We start from the raw sequence: 10578 nt of genomic DNA on the forward strand, positions 1-10578 counted from the left end.
TTAATTCAAAATTTTCAATTGTAAATCTTTAAAATTGAAGAGTTTTTAAATTTAAAAATCTACAATTAAAAATTATGCAAATTTTAAGTTTCACCATGGGATATGAAGTAATTTTGATGGCTTATATTAACAATTTTTATTTTCTTACATTTAGAATTAAAAGGTTTTAACTTTTGATCTTCTAAATCAGCCATATTTAAGAACTTTTATACACATTTGAAATTGAAAAACCTTCAATATATTCAAAATTTTGTGACAAATAACTATGAAAATGATAAATAATCTTAAATAACTGAGTCGCTGACAGATATTAAAATTGCATTCAGACTGATTCAGATATTTAAACCTTTATCCTAAATTATAATTATTATTTATTATATTTAATAGTACTTTCAAAAGCATATGTGCATTTTAATTTTTCAATTAGACTTCTAAAATAAGGGAAATGTTATAAGTTCGCATAGTACAAGAATACAAGATTACAAATAAGTACACTCAGAGAAATTTTCGCCTGCGTCGAAACGATGCTTCTTGAAACAAATGGAAGTTCCTCTTATATTTAAAGTTGAGAGGATTTTCATTCAAGACAAAAACGATCTTTTTGCGGAAAATATGAACCTTTTGCGACAAGATTCAAGAAATCTTGCAGTACAATAATTCCAATTAATGGACTATGCTCACCTAATTGAAAAATTCGAACCGACGATAGCATGCGTCGAAGTTCGATTTTGGAAATCCGAGCGACGGGCCGATCGAATTGAAAAATTGGAATCGACGACAGCGCTCGTCGAAGTTGGTTTTTCGACATACAAGCGATGGGCCGCTCAAATCGAATAAACTGATCCGAAAATGAACACACATCGAATCGAAAATTCTATATTTGATCCGACAAAATGCACACGTCTAGTTAATACATAATAACAATGATCGACTTTTTAAATAAATTTAATTAAATAATACAGAATTTCGTTAATTTTCAAAAAGAATATTTATTTTTTTCAACGTAATAAAATTTCAAATACTTGTCCAATCTTTTCCTTGTGATACTTTATAGAAGAACAATTATTTTCTATTTTATAAACAATCTTATAGAGAAATTCAGAACTTGGCTACTTTTGAACAAATTCGTGCAGTGCTCGAAATTGTTGGCAGTTTTAGGAAAATCGTATAAATTAATCATTGCAGATAAATTATGTATCAATTTTGTTGAAGCGTCGTAGTTTCTACAGCAAGAAATAGTTACAGTATGTATTTTTTAAATAAAATGTGTTTATAACATTAACCATTTCTTTAGATTTAAACACAATAACAATTTGATATTATTTTCATAAATAAAGATTATAAACTAAAAAATCGTCTTCAAGCATTTTTAACTGGGAAGTAGCAGTTTTACTTACTAAATTTTGCAATACTATTAAACCATTTTTATTTAAATTGTAGCCCAATAGATATTAATTGTAAGAATTCATGATTTATCTTAATCGTTTTCGATCATAGTTCTTGCACTTGACTTAAATTGAAAGAATACTTCTTTTACGATTTTGAATTATTCTATACTCAAAAGAGAAATAAAGTATTGAGCCCTATTTTGCAATAGGTGAAATTCAAATTTGATAAGATAAGTTTTAAAAGTATTATGAAAGAATTACTTAAGTTAAAACTGTAAGATTTATCGAAGCTTTTATTTAAAACATGCTTTTTCAAAAGGTTTATTAAAGCGTCAATAAACTTATATTAAAAAGGTATTTTACAAACCTTTTATTTTATTTTGTTCTGTACGTAGAAATAAAGAAGATTTTGTTTTATTCCTAAGATTTTAAATGTGTTTTTGAACTACACATTCATTATCAAGAAGATGGTTTCTGTATAGAAACATTGAGTTCAGCAGATTTCAGGTTGAAGAAGGTTGAAGCTTACCCTAAAATATATAGTTAAATAACAAAATTATTACAAAAATTTTAATCGGGTTGTGAATCTATCTTTAAAATGTAATTAACTTTTACTTCTTTGAGGTTTTCAAATCAGATCAAAATTGAAAGCTCGGATATTATGGCGAACTGCTATTTTCATATTCTCCTACATTTTTAACCGGCTTTCAATTCCCTTTGTGTAAAGAATCCTTTTATAGTCAGCAGTATATTTTCTTTGTACTATGCATTAGGTAAAGTATGCATTCTTAATAGGAAGGACAGTACTTGCTTTTACATAGTTCGACCCTACTTTTCTATGCATAAGGTATATTAGTAAAAGCTGTAAGCTCTCGATACTGAGAGTACGTTGCGCACAAAGTTTCTAGTAACCAGTGCTCTCTACTCGTGTACATAGATGTTCATGGAAGTTTAGAAATTACGTTGACCCGGATTCATAGAATGTAGACTCTAGTTTTATCCCACTTTATCAAGCATGTACTCATGGAAAATTCAAAGCATAATACCTGTCGACTGTTCTGGCACCAGCCCGTTAAAGCTATACAATAGCTAGGTCTCTTCTTTGCATAGTTGTCTAAACAAGAAAACCTGATTTTATCCGGCGGCGATGAAAATAATCCCCTGCCTTGCAAACATTTTAGGTCAAATCGTTCTTTTAATTTTAGATGTAAATATTTCCAGATAAATTATAATTCAGTCAAATGCACCCACAACAGAAAAACAAAAATTTTTTTTTCGTTAAAATGTCTAATTATAATTTTAATTTCATAATTTCGAACCTGCAGCTCCATGATTGGATAGCAAATCATCAGAAAAATTAACAGCTTATACTCAAAAAATTGCTAAACATAAATCCAGTGAACAAATTTGGAGAGCCACAATATAATGCCCCTATTGGAATTCAAAAAGGGTCCCCTTAAAAATATCCTTCTTTTATTCTGTGGATAACAATAAAGAAGTGAAAAGAAAAATGAGAAGGCAACTAACCAAATCCTCTTACTTCTCTTTTTGACGTCTTTTTTATTTTTATTTTTGTCCAATGAAAATGAAATAACATTTATAAATTGTTCATGAATATTATTTATAAATGTTATTTTATTGTGATTTATTAATAATAAAAGTTCGCACTCGTTTTCGTACGCTTAATGCGTACACTTTAACTAAATTTTTTTAAATATTGTAAATACTATAACTTAAATCAAAAACTGTGATTTAAACTTCTGAGGAATTACAGCCATAAATTGTAACTCAATTTTTTCCGATTTGATTTTAAAGAAGGTTCTCAAAGCACCTACGACTTTGACCATTAAATTCTCATTAAGAAACTCGCGTTTCGCTCTGGATAATTTGTGTCCACTTGAAAAACTTTTTGAAGATAATTTGTAAATATTGTTAATATCTACTAAAAATAATGTTTTAAGCTTATGGATCTCTTGAAAAATCAAAATTGCAAATTTTTGAAAATGATCCAACTTTGCAACCTTTGTCTAATTAAAAAATTGCATGATAATAGTTTCGAAAAACATATACAGTGAAATTCTTTTATAGCGCTGATTTTGGAGCTGACGGTGGGTGGGAACTAATTCATTATAGCCCGCTTCGCTTTTGTTTGTTCACACCTCAGTGCTCGCCAGAGTGACACCCGCCGACCCCGTGCACCCCGCGCAGCTCCTGTTACACCTTCTTGCGGCGCGGCGTTAATTCTCTGAAGGACTATAGAAGGGAGGGCTAATGAAGAGTTTCACAGTATTTTACATCTAGTAGAAATTTGGATTGATATTTCATAACCTGATAAAAAATTTTTCCCTTTTTTTGGAAAATTTTCAAAATATTGAAAAGCATACAAATTTTTTAATGTTTTATCGAATTTAAAATATCCTTAGGATCATTTAAAATTCTTTTTGATGCATATCAGAAAATTGGCCAAAAACTAATAAAACTCATCCAAAATTTTTATCCAAATTTTGAAAAAGCTCAAACTTTTTGAATTTGTATCTGATCGAAAAATTTAACTGACCTAGTTTTTAAATATATTTGATATCTAGTGATAAATTTAAATGAAATTTTTTAATCTTTTAGAAAAATATTTATTTTTTATTTTTCTGAACATTTTCAAAATTTTCAAAGGTATATAACTTTTCTATTTTTAATCGAAATTAAAAACTTTATTTGGGGAAGTTGCAAGTTTTCTACCCATCTATAAGAAACTTTGACAAAAAAATTTCAATTTGAACATATTTTTTTTCAAAGTTTGAAAATGTTCTAAATTTGTAATTTTTGTTGGAAATATCTGCTTAGCGAACTTAACCTTCATTTTTAGAACCTTAAAAATTGTATTAAATGCTGACTTGATTGGACAAATCGTTTAAAAGTTCAGCGTGGCTATAACATTCAGGTAACCATACATATATGCAGACAGATATACAGACATACAGACATAAAGACAGACTGAAATCGATCAAATTTTATGATTTTTGGATCCCGTGAGTGCCGAAACGTGAAGATTCGCTAAAAACCAGAGATCGAAAATTTGGACGATTACATTACACTCTCATGAATGAGAATGTAAAAATAGACAAAGAAGGGGATTAGCTTAGTCGCCTTCTCATTTTTGTTTTCTATATTTCTCTAGAGAATTACAAATATTATGATTAAAAAGCTTGATTATTGAACGTTAAATAGGATTTTGAATTTGATTTTAATCTAATTTAAATGTATTAAATTTACATTTTCTAGAAACCTAAATTATATCATATTTTATTATTACACTAACGGATTAAAAAATCACTTAAAAATAAACGTGAGTTACATCGTCTAGCAGGAAATGCCATTCAATTTAGTTTGTTAATTGTTTTACCATTTCTGCAAAATTTAAAAAAGAACATCACTATTTACAAACATATAAAACGGAAGATTTTTCGAAAAAATACTGGGATGCACCTCACATTAAAAATCGCGTGAAATTTTTTGATTTAAGTAGTGATATTAAAAATTCATTTAAAATAAATGTAGAAAACAGCTTATAGAGAGAAAATTCATTGTAATAATTTAAGGGCTGTTACAACACCCCTGAAATAAAAAAGCAAAAAAAAACACGACATTTTCAAAACGCTAAACCCATTGGAGATTTCTTAGTTTGGCTATTTATGTAGGTAAAAAACACTTTAAAATAAGAGCTTTAAATAAATCATTACAAATAAAGCGACATTTCCGAAAATCTAAAACTACGCAGAAATTAGGACCTTCTTAAGGGTTTATTTTAATACTCCTTTGAATAAATTGAAACAATTTATCTAAAACCCAATTAAACAAATTAGTAAGAGAAAATGAACATTTTCTTACAAGAAAAAATGTAAATTTACTTGCCTGCATATTTAGGAGATGATTAAAAGTATTTAAAAACCAAAATACTTTTCTTAGTAGGGTATGCTCTTTCAATTATCTGGAACTAATTTAAGATCCTGTAGTTTATTTGAAAAAAAACTTGCGTGGTTTCGATCCTTAAAAAAAACCTACAGTGGTGGGCAAAACGAAAGTCTTCGCACAGCTCTTTTTGGATGACTAAGTTCTCTTAATCTTAATTATGTCAAAGGAAAAAAATGTCTCTTCAGAAGGTTTATTGATCTGGGATTTGTGTATAAAATGATCCCAGGATGAAGAAAATTCCAGAATTTTTCAATCAAATATTGCAAAAATAGCGTAAATTTCAACGTTTTCTTGTATTTTCACTAAATTCTGAAATAATCAAACTTTTAAATGTTCTTGGGCGAATTTTAAATCTACTTTTTCAACATATCACAAACGCTTATAAGTAAAAATAGTACAAAATTTCTTTTCGAATTGCAAAAACTGAACACTGTAAAAAATAGTTGGAAAAATTGCAATTTTTTTCTTGATAACAAAAATATTTTTGTGAAAACTTTTGCTTACCCCTGTATTTCTCCACTTTCATTTCTGAAGTATATTAAACAAAATTTGAAAATAAATTTAAACACAACCTCTGAACTCATTTTAAAGGTATTTCTGTTGCGAATATATTAACCGAAAACTCTCGTATGGTGCGGAATGTTAGAAAAAGTGAAATTCCTTACTTTAATGCTCGTTAGCGTACTTTAGAACAACGCTTAAAATAAATACAATCTTTTATTCCAGAAGGGTCGATAAAATTTAACAATGTACGAATTTATCTATTTCATTATATGTAAAAATTAGAATTTTGGCAATTATTTGAGTGAATCTGTATATTTTTTTTAATTGATCAAATGAATTCACCATTTAAAAGAATTAAGAACAATAAATCTAAGTAATGCAGAGATTATATTAAATTTTATTATAAGAAATTAACAAAATCAATTTTATTACAAATTTATAAACAGTTTGTACAGTCTTAAAATATTTTTCTCTATTGAGGCACATAAGCAGGTACAAATCTGCCACCCTACAAAAAAGTTTTCTTTTTAAAAAAATATTTGTAATTAAATTTTTTGTTGCTATTGCTTCTTATTAATTTCATCAAATGGTGAAATTCAAAAAAATCAGGGACAATTTTTTCGAAGAAAATATTTTCTACAACTCTTAAGCTTCCAATTTGAAAAATAGATAATCTTTAACCATATTTATTTATTAAAGAAAACAATCTCTAAGAAATTTTTTTAACAATTTTAGCCATCGAAAAATTTAGTTCCCAGATTGCAAACTGTAAAGTTGTAGGGAATGTTTTCTCGGAAAAAAATAAAATATAATTTATTAAGTTTGGAATATATTATCAAGAAATGTAATAAAGGTAATTTCTTAAAAACAGTCAAATTGTAGAAAAATAAAATAAAGGTATTGCTACGACTGACCGTTCCTACTTAAAAGCATAGGAGTAGCCACCTAAATATAGTCTTACTATACAAAAGATGTTCTCCTTTAACGCAGGGGAGTATCAACCGTAAAAGTAGAAACAGTCATACTCGTAAGGCATAGTTCGAATTTGATAAAAATTGAAATAATCACATTAGTGAATAGCTTCTTCTGATCATTTGTTGAAAAATATTTTCTCATATCCGACGTTAAGTTTTGGCTTATAGAACATTGTACCGAAAATCCATATAATATGTCCAGACTTACTGAAGATTTTCTACTTAAAAATATAAAACAGTTAAAACTCTGTTATAAATAAAAGTATCAGATAAACAAAAAAATTCCAAAATAAGAAAACTAAAATAGTAATTCTTATTATGACTGACAGTTTCTACTTAAAACAATTTGAGTAGAAAAATAAAATATAAAGTGTTACCGTGGACGACATTTTCTACTTAAATTACATAAGTGGCAGTTATATAAATATGCTTAAGAAGTTAAGGCAAGAAGTTGGGACACTACGTTTAAATGAATATTCTTTTAATTTTGTTTTCTTATACAAAAATTTCCATGTTTCTAGAAATTTAATGAAATTAACCCGATTTTGCCTTAATCCTGGCATTCATATATGAAATATTCTTTTAAAGTACCAAGAGGATTTTTTTGCTGGAAGACTCTAAAATTAAGTAAAAAAAGTTTAAAAATTATTTTCCTAAAGACAATTGAGATTTAAAATTTTACTTACTCGTTGCGCTGACAGCTGGACCAATGACCGAATACTTGGGGTTTCCAGTAACGCCTCCAGGGAGGACCTTGTCCAACTCTGGAACACATTATAGTAATTATCCTCTGAATATACACTGCCGTTAATTACAGCAGGGAGTTGTGCGTGCAATACAACACATCCAATCTACCATAATACAAACGGACGCGTTTATGATTTATTGCATTAGGAATTCAGTACGGCACAATAGGCTTTACACGAATTGTCGAAGGAGGCGAGCTTGACTTATCTTCCTCTCTGAAGCAAGATTTTTATTTTTAAAAAAACTTGATTTTATTCACAGGACATTAATTTAGTTGAAATAAAATTTTTGTAAACAAATGAAACACATTTATTATCATGCAGTAAAAGAAAAGTCTCTTGGATCCGAAAAATTTATTTTAATTCTAATAAACAGCTTTTTGTGATTAAAAATTCTTATTTTATCATTTATTCAATTATTTATTCAGAAATTATTTTACAAAATTCTTCTAATGTTTGCTCGCGCTTATCCAGAAATTTTATTGTTTTCTCGTTTATTTTTTAAATTTTGTCGGAAGTTCATTCTTTTTAATTTAAAAGTCTACTAATAGATGTAATGCTACTATAATACACTAGTTGTATTTTTGTTAAGAATTCATGTTAGTGGTAAAAATTTTATTTTCTTCAAATTTAAATTCTTTTGTGAGAATGTAACCATTTTGTCAAAAATTTATTAACATAACGAAATTTTAACTGTTATTTTGCAAATATGTATTTTTCGATATAAACTTTTCCTTTTGTTTTGAAAATTGTTGAGAATTCAACAGTTTTCTAAGAAATTTGTTTTTCTACATTGAAAATTACAAAATGTGCTTCAAACTTTTTTTTCTTTATTGACATAAAATTTGTTCTTAGTTACAAATTTAAGATGTCTTTTTGGTATAAAAATTTATCTCTTTCGCTCAAAAATCAATTGTTTGTTTAAAATTAATCAGTTTTGGTCGAAAATTAAACTATTTTTAAGTAAATTCATTTTTTCGAGTTAAAAATTCAACTTTTTTGTGAAAAGTTTATTTTCGGGTTAAAATTTAACATTTTGGTCGAAAAATCAACTATTTGGTTGAAAACTCAACTTGCCAGTGAAAAATTCACTTTTTTTTTAAACTCAAATGTTTTGTAGGAAGTATATCTTTTTTATTTGGTAGTTGAATTATTCGGTTTAAATTTTTTGTTTAAAGACTGTATCTGTCCTGTAGGAAATTCGTTTTTTCACTTAAAATTTCTATATTACCATGAATAATTGAATTATTTTGTTAAAAATTAAACTAGTTTTTCAAAAATTACCATTTTAGTTAAATATTAATCACTTTTCGCAGAAATTTGATAAAAATTCAATTATTTTGTTAAAATAAATCAGTATTTATTGAAAATTCAACTATTTGGTCAACAATTTAAATATTTGTTTGAACATTCATATATTTTTATATTCATATATATTGAAATCCCAAAAGAATCTTCGTATTTTTCCTTACAAATTCTACTCTTCAGATAAGAACTCGTATTTTGGGTTAACGATTTGAATGTTTCCTTGTACAAACATTTTTTTGTGAATCAAACTTTTCGGCTCATAATTATTTTTGTTTGTTTGTTGACCATTAAAATTTTTTTAAAAATATTTATCTTTCTTGGTTGAGAATGAACTTTTTTTTTGAAAATTCATCCTTTCGATTTTAAAAATTAAATGCTTTTTAAAACATTCAACTTTCTAGCCTAAAAATAAGTTTTTTTTATTAAAAACTTATCTCTTTGGGTGCGAAACTAATTTTTTGTTGTCCGTAAAAACTAGAGAAATTACCGTATTTTTTCTGTTTATTGAACTCTCATTCAATAAAGAAAGCATTTATATTTTGGCAATACGATTTATTGATGAATTTTATATGTGTTTCTTTCTTTACCTTTCTCACAAGAATATTTTATTTAAGACTTAATAGAAATGTTGAAAGTATGTTAAAATTAATTTTTTTTAGTGTGTTCGTTACCGAAAACTAAACTTCAACAAATATTATCGTTTGATGGTAAACAGAATTTTTTTCTTATACCCAATGATAAAAGCTTTTTGAAAATTTTGTTCAAACACATTAAACAATTAAATTTTTGTCTACAAGTACTTGAAAATGAGGTTTTAAAAAAATATTTGGTTAATAAATTGTTCATATGAAACAATAATATTCACCATCCATTGCAATTGGTATAGTAGAAATTTCCAAACTACCCTTACCGACTATATTTTACCCCTGTATCGACTTCAAGTAAGCATTCTATTCCCTTACCGTTTGTTGAACGTGAGGAGCTTTTGAGCTTTATAAAAGTTCTTCACTGAGGCGCTGCAATTTGCTTTTTCGATCCAGAGATTCTACATTACCGACATTCATAGGGGTGCAAAAAATAAAATATTCTATAATTTATTTACTTTAAACACGTATAGATTTTTCTAACTTTCACTCTAATATGATAATTCCGAAATTTTTCGAATTTTACTTCTTGTATATTGCAATATATAAATACTATCCTTAAAAAATGATGTAAAGTTTGTGCTTAAAAATCAAAAACACAAAATTTTTTTAAAAAGTATAAGAAATTCACAAAAACACTCACAAAGGAGAAAAATGAAATATAAAGTAGTGCTATGGCCAAACTTTTCTGCTTGAACTCACAGCCACGAGTTCGAGTAGAAAAATGCGTCCTGGTAAGAAATATTTTAAATTTGTTAAAAATTCAAATAATCACAATAATCAATAATTTCACATGCTTGTCTGATGTAAATTATTTTTTCATGTTTGACTTCAGTTTAAGCTAATAGAATATATTAGTTGAAATCGAAATATGTCGTTCTTTGTTCAATATTTTTCACTTGAAAATCAGAAACAAAAGCTCCACCAGGAGGCGCAGCAAATTTATTTTACTTTAATACGATAATTCCGAATTTTTTCTTTTTATATTTTTCAATCTAAAAATACTATCATAAAATGAGTTACATTCTCATTGGGATTTAAAAGAATT

This window comes from Belonocnema kinseyi, chromosome 4, assembly GCF_010883055.1.
Source record: "Belonocnema kinseyi isolate 2016_QV_RU_SX_M_011 chromosome 4, B_treatae_v1, whole genome shotgun sequence".
NCBI lineage: Eukaryota > Metazoa > Arthropoda > Insecta > Hymenoptera > Cynipidae > Belonocnema > Belonocnema kinseyi.